The sequence below is a fragment of the Leucoraja erinacea genome, chromosome 13 (assembly GCF_028641065.1).
Source record: "Leucoraja erinacea ecotype New England chromosome 13, Leri_hhj_1, whole genome shotgun sequence".
NCBI classification, from domain to species: Eukaryota; Metazoa; Chordata; class Chondrichthyes; order Rajiformes; family Rajidae; genus Leucoraja; species Leucoraja erinaceus.
In genome coordinates, this window is record NC_073389.1 from 40,982,956 (window position 1) to 41,004,356 (window position 21,401).

Sequence of the window (21,401 nt, forward strand, 5' to 3'; positions counted from 1 at the left end):
GGGGACAGCAGAAATCATCTTTGGAATTAGATATTTATAGTGGTATCCTGGCAGGTATGTTAGAGCTGCTGCTTTCTGAGTTGGAGACTGTGATGCTGAAAAAGGCCTGCAATGTTATCATGAAGGCTTTCCAACATCCTGTTTGTTGGTGTTCTGCAAACTTGGAAAAGTTGTGAAAGAATTCTCACTGGTCAGATATCTGCTATGGATTGATGCCAAAGTGTACACCACAAGTTCATTCCTCAAGGAGCCCTGGTGACAATCTGGATTCCATTTGTGTCAGGCAATGCTGGTTTTTACCAAGTCCCGTGTGGGTAGCTGGGAAGACCCTGAGGAATAAAAACTCAACACTCGGGTTGATTGCATCAAACCAGCATCCAGCTTGGCTCACATCTGACTTCTGCTGATACTGTACATGACTGGAGAGAGATCAAGACACTCCGCAAGGGTTTCCATGTAGGTTTTACCCTCAAGATCAGAATCTCACGGGCATTTTTAATTGGGAAATCAGCACTATCAAGTGGCACTTTCTCACTGATAATCCACTGACGGATGCCCAATTCAGCCACGACCGCTCAGTTCCAGACATTATCCTCGGCCAAGGTTCAAACATGAACAAAGAGCTGAATTCCAAAACTCATGCCTGGCCCAAACAAGAAGAACAAGGGCGTGAGGAACATGATAAGGTCATGATCTGCAGGTCCCGCTGTAAATCGCACTGCAACTTAAACTTGAAATATAATGCTGGGCCATTATCATTGCTGGGTCTAAATCCTGAAATAGTACGCTGTGGGAGTACTTTCACCAGTAGTACTACAGCAGTTCAAGAGAATGGCTAACCATTCGACTGAAAGCTTTTCTCTCATCCCTTTACTTGACTTACTGTATGGCTGACCAATCTTTCTTGGTTTTAAATAAAGGACTTTTCACTCGTACTTTTTAAGTTCAGTAAAAAATGGAACCACTCTGCATTAAGTAAGGTGACCAATGAAATCTGAGATTGGTTGCCATGGTATTATCCTAAACGAGCGCACCTGCTCCACTGTATCAATAAAGGGGTATTATTTTAAATTGGACTGCCAAGTTGATATTTTATGAAAAATTATCAATTAAATTGAGTATGGCAATTATTTACTTTCTCCTTTCACTGTAGAATCAAATTGGCAAGTGGCAGTTTTGCAATATATAGTTTGTTTGTAGGCAAATGTTTTCCATGCTAATTTCTATTAGGATGTTTCAAACTCCGCACCCAGACCAGTTTTAACATTGAACGAGTGGCAGTGTAAATTCACATAGTGGTGTTTCAACCTCTGTCTGAGACCAGAGTTTGAATTTCGCCCAGACCACTTCCATTCAACTGTTTGCTGTCTGCTGGATTTTAGAGTCCAATATCAAATTAGTATGGCTGCATAAGGAGCGCCTTTGAAGAAAGAACAGTAAACTCTGGATGTTATTGGAGTTTGTGGAATGTCAGCAAAGCTCAGCCTATATATCACAGTCAGAAGTCAAGCACTTAATTCCAAAAGTTCAGGAATAGTGACCAGCTTGTTTCCCCTACAACAAACCAAAATACATTTTATAAGGGCCCAATGGTAAATTGGAGGAAGGGTATCAAATTGCACTGTGAATAATAGACAAGGGGTTGCAAAAGGGTCTGCTAAAAAGTGGGTTCAATCATGATCTGATACCAATACCACCGACAACAGCAACCTCAGGCCAGCCAATAGCGAAAGAAGTAAACAGTTGTCTTTAACATTTCATATTAATGTTGACGAATGGCAAAGATATTGTGAATTTTGGCCTTCAGTTTTGTTTAATTTTTTCCTGAAAATAAACGTAGAGTTTTGACAGGCTGCCACCAACCGCACACCAGAAGACAGTGATCTCATTGTGAATTCTGGAAGCACATGGCATAACTACAGTCAAATCATTGAAGAGCAGGACACGCTGAACAGATGTAAAAACCTTGTGATTCATGAGTTGCAAAAGTAATGTTATATTTTTTGCATTCAGTTCCATTGCCTCCAGAAGTGATGCACTATGCCTAATATTTTCTTATGAATAGAGGAACTATTTGAAAAATGCAAGTAATGTTTCTATTTTAGTGATTTGGCCAAGAGTAGTGTTTTCATTGCAGCTTTTGCAAGTGCTCACAGATCCTAAACTGTACGAGGATAGGGCAAATTGGGGTGGGGTGGGGAGAGGACAGGGATTGGAGGGGGTGAATGCAAGGTCTGGTGGTGAAGGAATGCAGGAGCTGGTGGGCTGGGTTGGAAGAAATTTTGCAAAGTATGCAGTGTAATTAAAGGTTTCATATCCCATTTCTAGAAGCCTTTAAGGGTTTGAAAACCAAAAGAAAAACATTGGAAAATATATTGTAAATAAATGAACTGTATTGATAGAATACTTTGGATGTATTAAAACTAAACCAAGCATTCCTGGTCAGGTCTTGAAATGAGCCTGAAGTTGTTTAATTGCTTTAAAAGGAAGGGGAAAATGACAAAGTCCTTAACCAAAGTAATCCTTGGGCAGATGGTGTTATGGAATACTTTACTACATGCTGGGAGAGCTCCAGTCGGGAGTCACCATCTGCCCTGTCAACTACCACCTGTGGCAGAGTCTGCAAGTCTCACATTCACTTCATCAGTAAACACAGAATCTGCAACACTAAAAACAGGTCACCCTTAATCCCAAGAGACGGCCTAGGAGGAAGGATCAGGAATACACCAGGCTATGTGGGACCCGTTGGGTCCCATTCTCACACGGGAGGCCTGGTCCCCCAATGCAATATTCCGCCTCTCACCCATAGCCCCCAACTGTGCAGGCGTGACTGACGGGTCCCCGATCTTATGCTCCTGATCCTCACTCCTCCCCTCCTCCCCCCATCCCCCACTCCGCCCCTTGCCATTCACCCTTCACGCACTCACTCCATTGCCCCCTTAACCCCCCCATCCACTCTTAGCGGCTCTCTGGCGGCGTGACGTAGACCACGCAGGCATTACTGCGCAGATACAGCTGACGGGCACGGTAAGTGGATAAGGTATTTATTAAAGATTAAAATGTGAATAACACTTATAATAACAACAATTTAAATGTTAAAGATGAGATTTATTCAGTTCAGTTCTTTCTTGTTGTGTCTCTTGTTGCATTCCGCAGCGAGGGGAGGGGGACGGCTTCAAGCGGGGGCTGTCGGGGGCCAGTGGGGGGAGTGTCCTGCAGCTTGGGGAGGATCACGGCTTCAGGCGGGGGCTGTCGAGGGTCGGTGAGGAAGGGGAGGGAGCGCTACCGTGGCCTACTGCTGTCGCTGCCTACCCCTGCCACTCCTTTAGCTTTATTCTCCTCGCCACTGGTGATTGACAGCGGGTGCCAGAAGGGGTGGTTTTTACGATATTTAAACCTACATAACATTTGTAATATTCCACTGATCAGAACAAAACTTGGTGCACTTGCAGCACAGGAGAATGCCGAGTTGGGTGGCGAAGAATTGTAGTGCTATCGCTTCCCGTTTTTGCGTAAATTTGAAAACAACGCAAATCGGAAGAGGACAAGATGAGAGTTTTAGTTAAAGATAGATAGATAGATAGATAGATAGATAGATAGATAGATAGATAGATAGATAGATAGATAGATAGATAGATAGATAGATAGATAGATGTCGTAGATGGAGATAGAGTCTGTGAAGAGCAAACCAAATGATAATGACAGAAGATAGACACAAAATGCTGGCGTAAACAGGACAGGCCTCTCTGAAGAAAGCAGAAAATGTGGATGAAGTGATAGATAAGAAGGCAAGCAGGATACTTGGCTTTCTTGGCTAAGTTACAGACGATAAGAGCAGAGATATCATGTTAGAAGATGCCTGTGGCACAGCTGGAGCACTGTGCTCATTTCTGTTCATCAGACCCAAGGACTTGAGAGATTGCAGTATTAGAGAGGTTGCAGAGGGGATGTATGAGGATGTCGCTGCAGCTGCAGAGTTATGAAGAGAGCCTGGTTAAACTGGTGACTCAAGGAACTGCAGATGCTGGAGTGTTGCATAAAAGACAAAGTGCTGGAGGAACTCAGCGGGACAGGTAGCATCTCTGGAAGTCGCCATGTCAGGGTAGGACCCTTCTACAAACTGGTGTTATTTGCATCTGCGGTCTCCTGTATCTCCAAATCCTTTAACACACTATGCTCTTGCGTTATGCAATTCAATGTGTGAAATTTGGTGCTCAGTGAATCTTGAAGTGTACTTGCAGGTTCTGAAACAAGCATTTCTTCGAGTAGGACATTTAGAATAAGGCAGAAGAGAGAACACAGTATATTGTACCACACTAAGCTATAATGAATACTCTTTTGGTTGAGTCATGTTAATATGCAGTGTTTTTGTATAAATTGAATCTCTATTCTTCAAGTTTACAGAATAAAACATTCATTTAAAAAATAGTGATAAAGGATGGTTTATCTATGTTAAATTTCATTCATGCATGAAATTAAATTACAACTTTAGCTATTTAGTATGCAATTTACTAATCATTAAATCTATCTTATCTATCATTCTTATCTATCTCTTTCAGTTTCTTGATCTAATCACCTCAGGGCATTGAACAGGCTTGAATTGCTTTATATCTTCTGAACAGAAGGAGATTGGTTAAATGGAGCCATGTGAAATTTGTTTCTTTATTTTTATATAACATTTGGCTATCTGTGAATATGTGAGTCTAATCATACATTGACTGGGCAAACGCCTTTAAAAGGAGACTAACAGAATGTTATGGGCCTGTCCCACTGTATGAGTTCACCCAAGAGCTCTCCCGAGTTAAAAAAAAAATCGAATTTGTGGAAGCACATAGAATGTACGTAGCGGGTACGTCGGAGCTCGGGACGTCTCTTAGCGGCTCGTAGAGTTAACGGCAAGTACTCGAGAAACGCGGTAAGCTCGGGAAGACTTGTGAAGATTTTTCAACATGTCCACGAGAGCGCCGAGTACCTACGAGCGGCTATTACCGTAATTCTCCGAGTTCGAATCAGGGGAAACTCAGGAGAACTCTTGAATTAACTCGTCCAGTGGGACTGCCCCTTTGGTATTTATTGCTAGTGGAGTTTTATCCAAAAAATGGGGAAACTTATGCTTCAGAGTTAAAAGGCATTGGTGAAAGCCTACCAGGAACACTGCACATTATTGATCTTCTTACTTATGGAAAGATATTAACATGTCAAAGGCAGTTCAGAGAGTGTTAATGGTTGGACAGGTTTGCTTTTATTCACTGACAGTTTGAAGAATGAGAAAGTACTTCATTGAAACATACAAGTTCCTGAGGAATCTAGTCAGGTGAATGTGTAGAGGATGTACCTTGTTGCTGGAGAATTTAAAACTTGTGATCATTTTTTAAATATAGAGGGCCTCACATGGAGTCTCACATGGGGTTTTTCCCCTGTAGAGTGACCATGTATCTGTGGAATTATTTCCCTAAAAAATGATGGAAGCAAAGTCTATAGATATTTTAAAGACAGTAGTGGATAGATTCTGAATAAGTATCTACCTCTGTGGCACAGTAGCTGGTAGAGCTGCTGCCTCACAGAACCAGGGACCTGGGTTCAATTGTGACCTTGAATGCTGTCTGTGTGGGATTTGAATGTTCTTCCTGTGACCACGTGTTTCTTCCGGATGCTCCGATTGCCTCCTATATCCCAAACAACAGCAAGTTTTACGTTAATTGGCCTCTGTAAATTGCTCCTCATGTGTAGAGTGGACTCTTCCCCATGCAAATCCACCAGTGCATTGCCTTCTTAGTTTGAGGTGCTTACAATGAGGAGGCTTTTTATTTCATGTACTGTATTGTGGTGGAATTGAGACTATGATGGTCAATGACAGAGTAAAGAGTTGATTGGGAAACTGACGTTGCCATTACTGGACTAGTGCTTGCCATAGATTTTCATCAGACAGCCCAGGCAAATAGACATTGTCTAGTTTGTCTTCTTCCTAACTGCACCTCCATTGCACTTGATAAAGGTTGTGCTTCATGGTAGCAAAGTAGTGCAGCATATGGACATTGATATCTGATATCCCAAGTATTTCTGGTGTTGTCTAGATCATCATATCAGCATGCCAGTGATTTGCTGTATAATGTTGATATCACAATGCTGCATTAGGCATATATTCCATCATTCACTACCTATGGCCAAAGAGCAACTGGACGTTAAGGGGGTGGATTGACTGTTGAATCCAGCTTGGATCAGTGTTGCTATGCAGTTTCTCTAAAGTGATATTCATACATGCTGCATGCATATTACTTGGGCGGCACAGTGGCACAGCAGTAGAGTTGCTGCCTTACAGCGCCAGACATCGTGGTTCGTTCCTGATTGCGGATATCTATACGGAGTTTGTACATTCTCCCCGTGACCACATGGGTTTTCTCCAAGAGCTCCAAAGACATACAGGTTTGTAGGTTAATTTGCTTCTGAAAATTGTAAATTTTCCCTAGTGTGTCGATAGTGCTAGTGTACGGGGTTATTGCTAGTCGGCGCGGACTCAATGTGCCTCCATGTGCCTTCATAGTTAACAGGAAATAGACAGTAATGTATAATTAAGTGCTAAAGTGCCAGTTATTTCTTGAGTAGTCTTATTTTTGGAATGTAAATTATTAAGGATTTTATTCAGCCCACATGCATACAAACGGTGATTGGTGCTGGGAGCGTGCTGAGATCCCCTGGAAACGTTGTTTATACAAAGTCATTCTTGCATGTTCTGCTTAACCTGGTTATGCCTAAGAAGTATTGATTAAACATAAAAGTAAATTTGATTGGTGAGTTTTAAGTCAATGTAGGTGATCTATATTGCTCACTTAAAATGCAAACAGTTCTAATGAACCAGTTTGAAAAGGGGTTCTGTCCCAAAACGTCACCTACTTCTTTTCTCCAGAGATGCTGGCTGACCTGCTAAGTTACTCCAGTATTTTGTGTCTTTCTTCAGTATCAACCAGCATCTGCAGTTCCTTCCTACATAGTTTAATGAATGGTTACATTAAGAATTTCTGCCCAAATGTATGCACGAGAGCTTATTATATAGTGACATGAACTAATGGAATAGTAGACTTCCAACAACTGCTCTATGTTTCATTCCTGGTCTAACTAGATGTTTACCCAGTATTTTTATTTCATAACCTGCCATGTATTTTTAGCATATTTTGTTTTCATGCGTATGTTTTGTGTCTTAGGGGAGGGATGTGAAAAACAGAGATGCGATGATGATGTTTCCACTGGTCTAAGACTTGCATCAGTAACCAATGAAGAAGTAATGAACTTCACTAAGTCATATACTGCCACACCCTTGATGGCTGCTTAAAAATCGATTCACTTAAAGTGAGAAATGATTCAAATACACTGCAAGAGGGAGCTATCAATGATTCTAACATTACAAGTGCAGAAGATGAATTATCTGACATAAGCATTGTGTAATTAGATGATCTGGGGCATCACAACAGTTAAAGATTGCATCTTTTCAGAATAGAAACATCCAGCTGTGTGTGTGAGGCACCACATACAGTGCAAGAACAATAGGCTACACAGCTTATACACAACTTGATCGCTGCAACCAGAAAATACATCTACTGTATTTATGTTACACTTAGTTTAGCACAATTCTATAATATCAGAAAACAATCTAACGTAAGTAGTATGACTTTTGCAATGCCTGCACTGCAGTGAGGTGAGAAAATGCACTGTCACGAACAGAAGTGGTATCAAAATTGCAGGAAGATTTTTCAATGAAGCAAACCCCCAGATAGTGTGATGGAATCAGTGAAAGAGCTCAGTAAAAAAAATGAAGGTGGATGTAGCCAGTATTATTTGAAATAATGCCCTGACAGCTGCTACTAACTTAACGGAGCCAGTCTCCATCTGATAACATTGGAATCTGATTTTAAGTTCAACTTTTGACTACTAAAAGACCTTCTGATTTTCTACATGCAACTTATGTTTTGGATTGATGGATTAAATTGACAGCCTAGAAGTTTTAGAATGCATCCTAATTGTACAATATGTAAATAAAATAACAGTGTTCGTTCGTGTTTTGCTACAGAGGCACCACTGTAGGGCTCATGGTCTTGACCAAAGATCATACTATGGTCTTGACTTCATGTTATGACCATTGACTGCTGCCAATGGATTATTCAGAACCGAGTAGGTTTACAATACATGAATGAAGCCGGTCATTATGTTCGTACAGCTAAAAACCTATGATTCAGTGTCTCATGTTCATTGTGGGCCATTGAATGTAATTTAATTCTTACTACAGCTGCTTGATATCTTAATACCTCACTGCTCTTGACTATTTAGATGTTATTTAGAAATTATTAATCAAATAATACTTCTGTGGATACTTCAATATTTTTAATAAAGCATTATTTATTATTTTTTATTTAGAATGATTGTTTGACAATGATCCTTTATTCTAGATACAGTTTGATGAATAACTTGTTTTCCAAGTGTACTCCTTTCCCCTCCCGCAGTGGAGGTGAATTACCCTGGTTGAAATTGATGAGCTTTATTCGCCATCATCTTCCATGCTGTCCAAAATGCAGTGGGGCAATGTCCAATTCACACTGGGAAACAGCCAACACATGTCCTAAGAGATTTTCAAGCAGGTCTTGAAATGGAATGCAATGTTAGAATGGGCGGAAAGCATATTGTGGTATTTCAGTTAAATTCCGATACCCAGTAAATATTTTGTGCCTCAAAGGTTGGAGCTTGTGGCCTCATGTATAAGATGGAAATAAAATAGTGCAGATGTCGAAAATCTGAAATAAAACGGAACGCTGGAAATATTCAGTAGATCAGGCAACGTTTATGGAGAGAGGAACAGTCTAGATGTCTCCTCATTCATATCTGCTGATACCTTGGTTTGATGACCCTTGATGTGTTTTTCCTTATCAACCATGATTTTATAAGAGACAAGAATATATGCTCCTACTACCTGCACTGGACCCATCCCCAAATCTGCCCTCACTTCTTTGTTTTTTGCTTCATGGTCAGTCTTACACACGAGTCTCCAGGTTCCAGGCTCCAATATCAAGGTGTTTGATTGTGCTTGTCCAATGGCTGACAGTTCACCTGGAATGTTTGGATGAAGCTTAAAACATCACATTAGTCCAGATATCTCCCTGCTGAGACATCAACAGCTGAAATTGCCCTTTTTCTGTAATGTCCATTTTTTTGTAAATGCCGTTGTCAATATATAGTGTAGTACGCCTGTGTGAGCAAGGATAGTTTGATGACCTTGGATAAGGATGTATTGTGTTTGCAAGCGACACAGGGGAGGGATGGGGCTGTCAAATGGTTACCAGGGTTTAAGAAGGATCACAACCTAAAATGGTGCTTATTCATGCTCTCCAGAGATGCTGCGTGATCAACAGAATTGCTCCAGAACTTTCTGTCTTTTAAGGTAAACCAGCATTGCAGTTCCTGTGTCTTCCAGGTTTTAATGGCAGACACTGATTTTCTGGACGTTCATGCTCTGTCACTGCTTCTGAGTGCAATTTGATTCAGTCAAAAAATCATTGTATCTATCGTACGTAAAAAGCCAATCATTTATTTTCTTCTTTTGCTTCACTTTTTTGAAGGCAGAATGGTCTTCATAGATTTTTATGACTTAGAAAGGAGATTATTCAGTCTATTTTGACTTGCAGAGCCATCCCATCAATCGCACATCTACCCCCTAACCCTCACTTCCCTGAACCAGTCCTCTCACACATGCCGAAGAACACCTCACACCTTGACGTTCATCCACTCAACACATTTTTCAATTGAGATGAATTAACAAGTGCCAACTCACCTACCAACCAGCACATCAATTGGAAAGTGGAAATAAACCGTACCACCCAGGGAAAGCCCAGTGTGCTGGGAAAACATGCAAACTCCACACAGGCAGTACAAGGGATCAGAATTGAACGCAGGTCAAATGGGGTTGTTGCAGCACTACTTTGTGGGCTTTGGAGTCTTGGTACTTCCACATTTGCATTAAAACAATAATTTCCCCAAAACAGTTAAATACCATTATTCCAAATAAATGATACATTCAGGCTGTAAGTTAAGAATGGGATAAAGACAGGAGAGTTAGAGCATATATCAAGGCAAAAATTATTGAATAACTTGATTGATCTGACACTTAGGTGGGAATAAACATTGACGTGGTTAAATGAAAAGTTCTTTCAACTACACAGCTTGGTTGTGTGTGTGTGCACATGCACGTGTATGCATCTGTGTGTAGATATGCACATGTGCATTTATGAGCTTGTGTACCATTATGAAAAGGAAAATGGAAAATAATGATGCAGCTGTGGAAGACCAAGTGAATATTCGTGCAGAGAGAGTTTAAAAGTGCTATCTCTTATCCAAGCCTAAGTACACATTTGAATTATATCTCCAGTACAATTAAATGGTAATTTCATAGGCAATAATCGAGCTGATTCTGGTCTCTTTTCATATGCTTCAGTATTCAGTATTCAGTGTCATTAGAGAAGAAAACAACAAGTGCCACTTCGTTGTGGTGCTTTTAATCATAACAATCACCTACAGTATTCATAGGATTGTGTCTTCTGCGTTTCCCAAGGCAGGATATTCCTGTGGATGACTTTAATGCAATCCAAACTTGGTGATATTACACAAGAAAGTCAATTGAAAATGAATTACCTGGGTGTTGGCAGTTACAATGTAACTACACTCTCTACGTTCTTTGAACTTTTGGACATGTTGCATGATGTACGCATAAAAAATTAAAATAAAGCTTAATTATAATAATTTCCATATTCATTTTTTTTAAATTGGTAAGCTTATTTTGATATATAGCAATCTGACATTTCATACAGTGCATGTGAATCAAAACTTTGAAAAAAACATGAAAACATTTGATAATGAGAAGCCTTCCTATTGACAAGATTTTCACTAAATTCAGTGTGAACAATTTGGTGGCTTCCAAGTTATTAGTTCTGTAACACCTTATCTCCCTTGTAACTTATTAGTTTAGTGTTTATTTATTTATTTTGTACTTTTGACAAATTAAATTGGTCTCCTTTCATTAGATCACTTCCTTTTGCTTAATGTAAATGTACACTGATGGGGAAAGATAGCCTCCTCCACCACTGGCGATATCATTGATAAAATATCCAGCCTGGCATGCACTGTTCATTCTGCGCACACTTCAAGACGTATTAAAAAGCAGTACCAAATGATGGTAAGAGCCCTCTTCATTGTTTTATAAGAGGAAAAATGTAATTAGAATATTTAAAACATAATAATGATTTTACAATACTCTCTTCAATGTATTAAATGTAGTAAATATTCGATCCAGCAGAGTGTGTTGTTTGAACCTGAACATAATGTTGCACATTATTTTTTAACCTTAGACCATTTGTGACTTACTGTATCTTTAGTGTGATCTGTCTGGACATTTGGTGATCAAGTCTTCAGTGGTACCTGTTTACTCAATCGGGTTCTATCATTGTCTGATCTAAATATCATTTGTCACTCATTAACGTACGGCAAAATGAAAATGAAAGAAAATGCGTAGACTACCTGTACAAATTAATAATCTGCCTTTTTCTCTATGGACACTCAAAGTTATTACAACATTAAAAAATTATCATATTTAGCATGATCTTTTCTTTAAATGAAGCAATCAAACAATCCATATTTCACCCCCACAGTGGTAAGAAATAGCAGTGATCAATACTGTAACTGAATTGGAACTGTGTGCTATTCATTAGTTGTGGCTACATTCTGTAAAATTGTTTTTTTTTTAATTTCATTGCTAAGTGTTTTCGAGAAATATTCACAAAAACATCGGTATAACATCCGCAAGAGTGTTGGAGATATGATAAACTATGAATATGTCAGTTGTACAGCTCCATGAAAAATGACATCGTAGAAATTGATTTTTAAAATAGGTCAGTATTTAGTTACTGAAAAGAAGTTAATTTGTAAAGTCTTATCTCATGTTCAGATGGCTAACCCTAGGACAGGAATGAGATCTTGATATTTTATGCAATTGAAGTTTTGATACTCATTGCCACAAAGTGGAGCCTCGACTGATTACTTGGTCAAAGGCAACAACTTCAGTAAAATGCAGCAGCTGCAATTACTTACACTATTTCCAAATATGACTGATACTCGCATTTCACCCATCCTTAATATAAAATCTGTGTTTTTACTGTATGCAGTTACACAAACATAGGCACAATATGCTCTGTGGCAGACATACCTGTATGATGGATTTGTTGGCATAGGTTTCTAAAAGAGAACAAATTGGTTCAAATTGTTCACTCAGACCTAACAAGGTTTCAGCGTTTGTATAAAAGGTATAGCTTAAGTAAAAAATGGAAACTTCCTTTGATTGCCATATGGTTTAGTACCTTGAAAGGATGGTAATGCTTATGAAGCATTAAGCTTAAAACAGCTGGCATTGTGTATATGATTGTTAGCATAGTCATCTGTCTAATTATACAGGAATGCAGCAAAATCCATGTTATGTTTTGACAGCTCAGTTCACGGAATTCCCTTAAGACTTCCAATTAGACGCTGGATAGAGGAAATACTTGTAGAAATGATTTTGAGTCAAACAAATACATTTTTGCAGTCATTACTGCATTTATTTCCAGCCACATTTAATATACTATAAATATCTTTCAATGCTATTTTCTCACACACTGCACCTTTATCAAACATGCAACGATAATTCGGGAATTGCTGACAACATTTGAAATGTTGAGCATCGTATGACTATATTAGTTTATCTGCAAATTGTACTGACATTAGATAAAAACCAATTAAAATGATTAAAAGCACACCTGTTATTGAAAGATAACTTCCACAGGGGTGAAGCTAGAAAAAGGTTTACGATGATTTAGTTGTAAATGGACAAAAACTGCATCTGGCTAATAAGACAGTGCAGAATCTTCATGAGAGTTTTTCCCGAAGGACATTCAAGAAAATAATTGATTTTAACATTTCCCTTAGCCACAGATCTATGATTACTTATGATGCACATTTATATTTATTTTGGAAAAGAAGAGTATAGATGGCAGTAAGTCCAATCATCAGTGAGCAGAAGTGGGTTACAAGGTTGGGACCACCATGCTTTGTTTTTTAGTAAACCACCAATCCTTGTTTTGAAATCAGGATTCCGGCTGAGAGGGTAACAAAACAAAAGTTTTAAAAGCCTTCTGCTCTGTACAGGAGGGTGAAAGGACAATTGGATTCTCAGAAAGATTTTTCAGAAAACCTACACTGTCACCATAGGGATGGTCTCGGCTATAACCCAACCATAGTGATGGTGAATGGTTCTGATGATCTTCCAAATGTCATGAGTCCTGAAAAGTTTCAAAGTATGATCACAGTAGAAAATCTGTTTGAAGATTGACCTTTATAAATTCTTTAGCGACATTTAAATCTCAAAGATTGCAGTGGATGTAGCTTTAACCTGAATGTGTGGTGTACAATTTAACTTAATCGTTAACCTGGATTTCTAACCTGTAATACTAATATAATTAAAAGTAAATAGATTAAAATGAACTGTTGTCAAAGGAATGTCCTCCAAAAGTGTGCTGGAATTGGATATTTGCCTTCAGGTAACACTGGAGATCTAACTCAATGAGCACCTGTGGGGAAAATAATGATCATCAGATATAAACAAGTATGAGTTGAATGTTGTCAGATAATATAGTCAGAAATGGAAGCAGAAATATTTTTGTAGCCTCTTCCACTTTCATATTTCTGTGTCTTTCTTTAAGAATCTGATGAAAGGCATGCATCTAAAACAGATTCTCTTTATTCCACAGAAGGCCACAAAACATGTTGCCTCTTTAGTTTTGGGGCTTGCAATAATCTTACTGATCGGTATGCAAAAAAAATAGTTTTTCTCTCTACTTTGGTACACGTGATAATAAAGAACCATTGAACAGAGTGCACAATCTTGGTGCACAATTCTTCACTATCACTAAAGATGCCTATTTCTCTCTTGATGGGATCACACAATTCTGTCATGCTCAACTCATCTGCTGAAGAAACCCATCCAAAGCTTTGTGGCTTTTTGACGATTCTTGGCATATCTAAGGTAATACTAAGGGATTCAATTCAATTCAATTCAATTCAATTCAACTTTATTGTCAAAATACAGATTAAGCAAGCAATGTCTCCAGTCTCTCCGTCCACATTGTTTGCTTATTTTGTATTTTTATTTCTATATTGCACTATTACTACGGACTGACGCTAAACTGCGTTTCGTTGTACCCATACTTGTATCTGTGCAATGACAATAAAGTTGAATTGAATTGAATTGAATCCCTTAGTATTACCCTAAGTTTAAAATCCAAAATTATACTAAATGTATTTTAAATCATATCAAGTTCTGCGCATTCATTACTTATTGTAGTCCTAATCCATGTTGTTTCTTGGCCAAGCACGACCATGATTTAAAAACCTTCTCTGTAATGTGAAACCCTACAATTCTTCAGAAAATATTCTCTGGCTCTGAAACACTTGCATCTGCAGTTTTAATTGCTTTATCTCTGTCACCCATACATTCATTTGCCAAGAAGCTCAGCTCTCGGAATCTCTCCTTTAACATCCCTGCCTCTCTACTATACTCCCTTCTCTAAATTGCCCCTTAGAGCTCATCATTTTGAGCAAGCATTTTATAGTCAGCCCTCATATTTCCATATGTAGGTCATTATTAAACTTAATTTGATAACATTGCTGTGAAACGCATTTATCGTTTTACTCACAGCTAAATAGAAAGTTCAATTTAATCCCTCATCAACTTCTACAGATGTCCCAAAGAAAGCATTTTATCAGGATGCATCACAGCATGGTTTGGGAACAGCTCCATCCAAGACCGCAAGAAATTGCAGAGAGTTGTGAACGTAGCCCAGACCATTACACAAACCAATTTCCCTTCCATTGACTCTATCTACATTTCACAATGCCACTGGAAGGGCAGCAGCATAATCAAGGACCAGTCTCATCCCGGTCACTCCCTCTTCTCCCCTCTCCCATCAGGCACGAGGTACAGAAGTTTGAAAATGTGTTCCTCCAGATTCAGGAACAGTTTCTTCTAATCCGTTATCAGGCAACTGAACCATCCTCTCACCAACTAGAGAGCTGTCCTTACCTTCCACCTACTCCATTGGAGACCTTTGAACTATCTTTAGTCGGACTTTACTGGAATTTATCTTGCACTAAACTTTATACCCTTTTTCCTCTATCTGTACACTGTGGACAACTTAATTGTAATCATGCATAGTTGTTTTCTTTGACTGTATAGCAGGCAACAAAAAGGGTTTTCACTCTATCTGGGTACACATGACAATAATAAACTAAACTAAATTATTTTACATTGTGGCACAGTGGTAGGGTTCTGCCTTACAGTGCCAGAGACCTGGGTTTGGTCCTGGTTACAGGTGCTGGCCGTACGAAGTTAGTACGTTCTCCCTGTGACCGTGTGGGTTTTCTCCAGGTGCTCCAGTTTCCTCCCACATTCCAAAGACGTACAGGTTTGCAGGGTAATTGGCTCTGGTAAAAACTGTAAATGCGTTTAGGATAGTACTAGTGTATGGGGTGATCACTGGCCGGCATGGACTTGGTGGTCCTTTTTCCACACTGTATCTCTAAAGTCTAAAATCTACATTGACCTATTGTTGGTCCAATGCCACTATTTACATTTGACATTTAATTTAGTGTACCTACCTAAATATGCTCACAAAGCAAACCATAACATGACAATTTGAGTTGGAAACTGAAAATTGAATAGACCTTGAATCAACAATTACCACATTATTATGAAGAAATGTATAATACATACTAAATAATTAACAGGATAACATGATTCATTATATTCCTTATAAATGAGTTGTAGAGCCTTTAAACATGGGGCACAGTTAATCAATTTCTTTAATACTTCTACTTATTTCAGTGAGATATTATTAACAAGTTAAATGTTTTGAAAATTATTATCAAAGCTATTTGAAATGTTTTTCTGCTTTGAAATGGAGTTATGCAGATAGATGTTAGATCGTTTATGAGCCATTTGGGGTACAATACTGTGCTGTGAAATCACAATAATAGGCCATATGAATTGTGATTGTAGAAATATACAATGGGTCTTCTGCTAAATGCAAAATCTTATTAATATTTGTTAATTAAATTTATGAAGCATATTTGCAGCCATCACAATAGATTTGAGTAGCTCAACAGATTTGATTATAACAACTTTTTGTTTTGCAATAATAACAAAAATAGTACCAGTGGAATGTTGTTCTTTGATTACAAAATTCATAGCAATCAACTAAACCTACATCCCAAATTATCTCAACCCTCTAATTGATGGAAGAAACCGTTGAGAGGATACAATAGTAAGAACCAATTTACAAAGCACATTTTTTTCAAGTAAAACCTGTACTGTATTTGGAAACTTGCCCTAAAAGGAAAATTGGCTATCAAGAATAAGACATAAATTGTTCTATATTATATGATTCATTGTAACCAAGTCAATGCTGATTACATGTCTTCATTGTTTCGGAATTGACGCTAAATGGTTTTCATTCCAAGTGCATTCATCTATCCCGGTTTAATGTCTTTAGAAGTGGTGGACATTGATATAAATATATACGCAGCAACAACAGTTGAAGCAGTGTGGAGATACTTTTGGTTGCACCCATTGATTAATTTAGGGAGTGGTCTTTCATATTTTATTTGCTATTTTTGGGGCTGCATGTTCCGATAAGAAAAGACTATCGGCACCACGAATAAACCACTGAGGATTCTAAGAAAAAAAATTTGGATTGTAATTAGGGGTTAATGGTGTGGCCTCAATAACTTAGCTAAAGGGAACTGCAACCGATAAAGCCAAGATGACAGGTTCTGTTTCTCCCATATTCGGCAATGCCTTGTCTGGCTTCCTGCATTGTTTCCTATTTTTCATTTATCTTATTAAAAGCATTTCAGTTTCTTAAGTCTGCGTCGCAGCTTGAGCCCGAAGTCAAGCAGAAAATAGCTGAAGAATGCGGGAGTCTGTGCTGTCGCTCAAAATGAATGTCTATAGAGCTCCAGAATAGAGCGGCAACAGTGCAAATGCACAATACGTGTTGCTGTCAGTTGAGGATTGCTTTGGCAATGTGACCTGAAACAAGCAGGAGGTGTTTCTTGGCAAAGCTTGTCGCTGAGAAAGAAAAATAAAGGATTTGAATTTTTCCCTATCCAAGAAACGTCAGAGAATCAGTAACAGTCTGAAGAAGGGTTTCGGCCCGAAACGTTGTCTATTTCCTTCGCTCCATAGATGCTGCTGCACCCGCTGAGTTTCTCCAGCATTTTGTGTACCTCCAAACTGAAGATATAAACTATTTTAAATTGTGTCGACTGGTGGGCGATAAAGAGGTTCGGGATCTGACTGAAGTTAAACGTATTGATGCAAATACAGTAAGCGGAAACTACTAAAAATCAATCCCCCTCCCCCCCCGAAGACAGGCACAAAATGCTGGAGCAACTCAGCGGGACAGGTCCTCTGGAGAGAATGAATGGGTGACGTTTCAGACCACTGTTTTTCCTGCTCACCTTAATACCATCAATTACACACTCTGATGCAACTTAAACATTACACTAATGGACATTCTTATAACATATTTGTAACATCGTTTTTTTCCCCACCATGGGAACTGTTTGGTTTCCTAGTGTTATAGTAATGTCATCCTACAAACCTATGGCGTTTGATTGTCTAATCGGAACGAGCCCATTGTTAAAGCCACGGTGTGAAAAGGGGAAATGTGCACGATCACAAATGTCAGTACAGAACATAGATGTGGCGTTTGGATTTTAATCCCCTCGGGACCGGACTCTTTCGCCAGTTGTACACTACCTGAAGAAGGGACCCGACGCAAAACGTCACCTATCAATTTTCTCCAGAGACGCTGCCTGACCCGCTGAGTTACTCCAAAGCATTTTGTGTCCAGCGTTGCCATAAACCGGCTTTTGCGGTTGCTTTATATTGCATTGTAAACATTTTCTAATTTTTTTCTCTACAGAAAGAATACAAGGGACAGCACAACGACCGTGCGTTAACCTGTTCCTTCGCCAAACAAGAGCAACACTATGTGTAAACTAGCTGTCCACACTGTAACTTTGCTGACCAGTCACAACTTGGACAAGCGGGCGGCAGTTCACTGGGAAGGTGGAGATGTTAGAAGGCAGCGTTTTAACCACTTGTGACCACGCTCACCTGTGACCACACTACTCATTTACCAATATGTTTCAATGATCGGCGAAGAAGCAGGCTCCAGCCATGGGGCAGAACAGGTTAACCCGCCAGCGGCATCCCCAGCTAATAATGTGATACCGTGCCTCGGAATTGCTCGCCATTCTATCTGAAAGCAATTTAGTTGCACGCTCCTCGCACACATATTAATTCAAAGAGCTTGCATTAAATTTGACAGAGGTGGGAACTAATGACAGATGTATGCTCCAGTGAAAATACCACGTTAATGCGAGCTAACTGCTGTAAGCGCGCCTCTGTGCATGGTTGCAGCACACAGCTGCACCATTTACACATATTTAGAATCCGTGACTTCCATTGAAAGTGTCGGAATTGCTCTTTGCTTTGAATTAAGAATGAGAATAGGCTATTCACTCCTCGGACCACGTATGGGTTTACTATGTGGTGGACTGCGCCCCATTTATTTACTCCCTCGGGGGTAATGTTCTGATGTTACGTGGTGGCGAAGATGATTAGATCAAATCCCCAGGACTCTTAATATTTAAAAAAAAATCAATGTCATGTCTCGGTCTTCTGTTCTCCGAGGGAAAGCACGCGCGCTTTGTGATTGTTCCCGTCTGAAGTTAGACTTCTGGACTGAACAGTGAGCCTGTTTCACGCATCGAGTCTTCTCTTGAAGGTAAGACAACTTCTCTACACACAATTGGAAATAATTTGGATTTTTTAGCACTTGGAATAGCTTGAAATATACCCGTGATGGATACTCTTGTGGAATATGGAACCCTGCAAATTCCAACGCAGAGGATAACGAGGCGCACTATCCACTCTCAGGGTTTCTGTATGTTTTGGATGACCATCCATTTTGCTTTTGTCCACTAAATGACTTTGCAAACTACGGACTCACACTTGGTGCAACTTTGCAAGGGCGCACAAAAGGAAACCGTGGTTCACAGTGCGCCACTTTCAGGATACGAGACCATTTGTAAATGGTTATGCATTTATGCAGCAGCAAATGAGTGTGATACCCGCGTAAACCTTGGCTTTAGGCAGCAAGTTGACCAAGAGTTTCCCAGACGCACTTTCACTTTCGCTGGGTTTACATTCAGTCATAGGGTGGTGTAATGACATCACAATTCACGTGGCAGCCGATAGGAGGAATATATTGCAAAGGAAACAATAGGGGATGTAAGCAATATTTTATATGTTTATTTTCTGAAACGCAAAATTATTGCCCAATTGCCAAATGCAGTTCCAACTTGCCCGGTGCACGCTTGAACCTGGCCCAGGAAAGATCAGCTCACTGCTGGGAAACTGGGGAATAAGCTGCCAGCTCACCCGAACGTAAGAAGTTCCAATGTAGGCAATATGAAATCAATGGGCCCCGTCCCTATTCATGCCCCCCCCCCCCCCCCCCCCTCCACTACAGATGGTGTACGAATTTCATTTTTCATAATCATGTTTAATGTTAGAGTCATACTGCACGCAAACAGGCCCTTCGGCCCACCAAGCCAGTGCTGGCCATCGTGTCCATTTACACTAATCCTACTTTATTCTTCAATTTCTCGTTTGCAATATGTGTCTGTGGCTATTCACACATTTGCCCTAGACGCTAATATCACTTTAATAGTTTATTTGCTTGTTATTCATCCTTTTTTAAAAATCCAATGGACGAATTATGGTGGTTTTTAAAAGCGTAAACACGTTGATATGATTCTAAAATGTTTGTCGTTGAACGGAAACGTTGGGAAACATGGATTCCGGTTCGCTGCCACAGGGTCCAGTAATGTTCACAGAAAGAGCCGTGTCATTGAGATTAGCTCCGGTCAAACTACATTGAAGCCAAGTATCTGGGGCGAGATGTTGATGTCAAACAAATGGCGAGAGTGCATTGTGTAGTTACGTTGGAAAATTCGGGAAAGGATAGATTGAAACGCAGGAAAGAAATTGCAGAATAAAGTAAGGATTTAGCTAAGAATAACTATATCAGGAGGGACAAGTATTAAAGGGATAAATAGGGTGATGAACGCTAAGATAGAGAGGGGGAAACGTATATAACTCACACCTCCAGATTCAGGGACAGTTTGTTCCCAACTGTTATCGGGCAACTGAACCATCCTACCAACAACTAGCGAGCAGTCCTGATCTACTATTATCTACATCATTCGAGAACCCCAGACTCTTTGATCGGACCTTACCTAGCACTAAACGTTATTTCCGTTATTCACTTTATCGTGCATCTGTGCACTGTCCATAGCTCGATTGTATTCATGTACTTACTGTATTGTCTTTCCGCTGACTGGTTAGCACGAAACAAAGGCTTTTCACAGTACCTCGGTACACGTGACAATAAACTAAGCTAAACTAAACGAGTGGTAAGATATCGGAATGAGAAAAAAAAAAAAACATCTAAAAGAGAATAGAAGGCGGTTTTGATCTACTTGCCACAGAGGAGATGTGGTTGCATTAAGGTAGAGGGACAAATTATTCCAGAGAGTTAAATTAATGTCACGGCAGCGCGGAGAAATGGGAGTAACTGGTTATTCAGCCACTTCGTTTGGAGAGTAATTGACCTCTCTGGTAGACTCGCAGAGTTTCCCTTGCAACAAATCACGGCAAGACCTCCACGTGTATGGATGGCAAACGTGCGTCATTGTGAGCTGTGCAATCAAGGGGTTAACTGACGTATTATAAACTGGCTGGTGAATTCGAGTGATTGAAGGTAAAATCCTTCTCTCCAGAGATGCTGCCTGGCCCGCTGAGTTACTCCAGCTTTTTAGATAATAGACAATATGTGCAGGAGTAGTGCATTCGGCCCTTCGAGCCAGCACCGCCATTCACTGTGATCATGGCTGATCACCCACACTCAGTACCCTGTTCCTGTCGTTTCCCCATATCCCCTGACACCGCTTTTGTGTCTGTCTTAGCTAAAATACAATACAGATAGGACAGGTTTGGAGGGATTTGGACAAAACGCGGGCAGGTGGGACTGGTGTAGCTGGGATTTGTTGGCCGGTGTGGGCAAGTTGGGCCATAGGGCCTGTTCCCACGCTGTATGACTCTATGACTGAGCTAATCTTCGGACCGACCTTAATACGTACTCTGCACAAACATGGAATATTGTACATCACGAGTTGTTAAAAACTTCAACCGTGTATATTCCTCC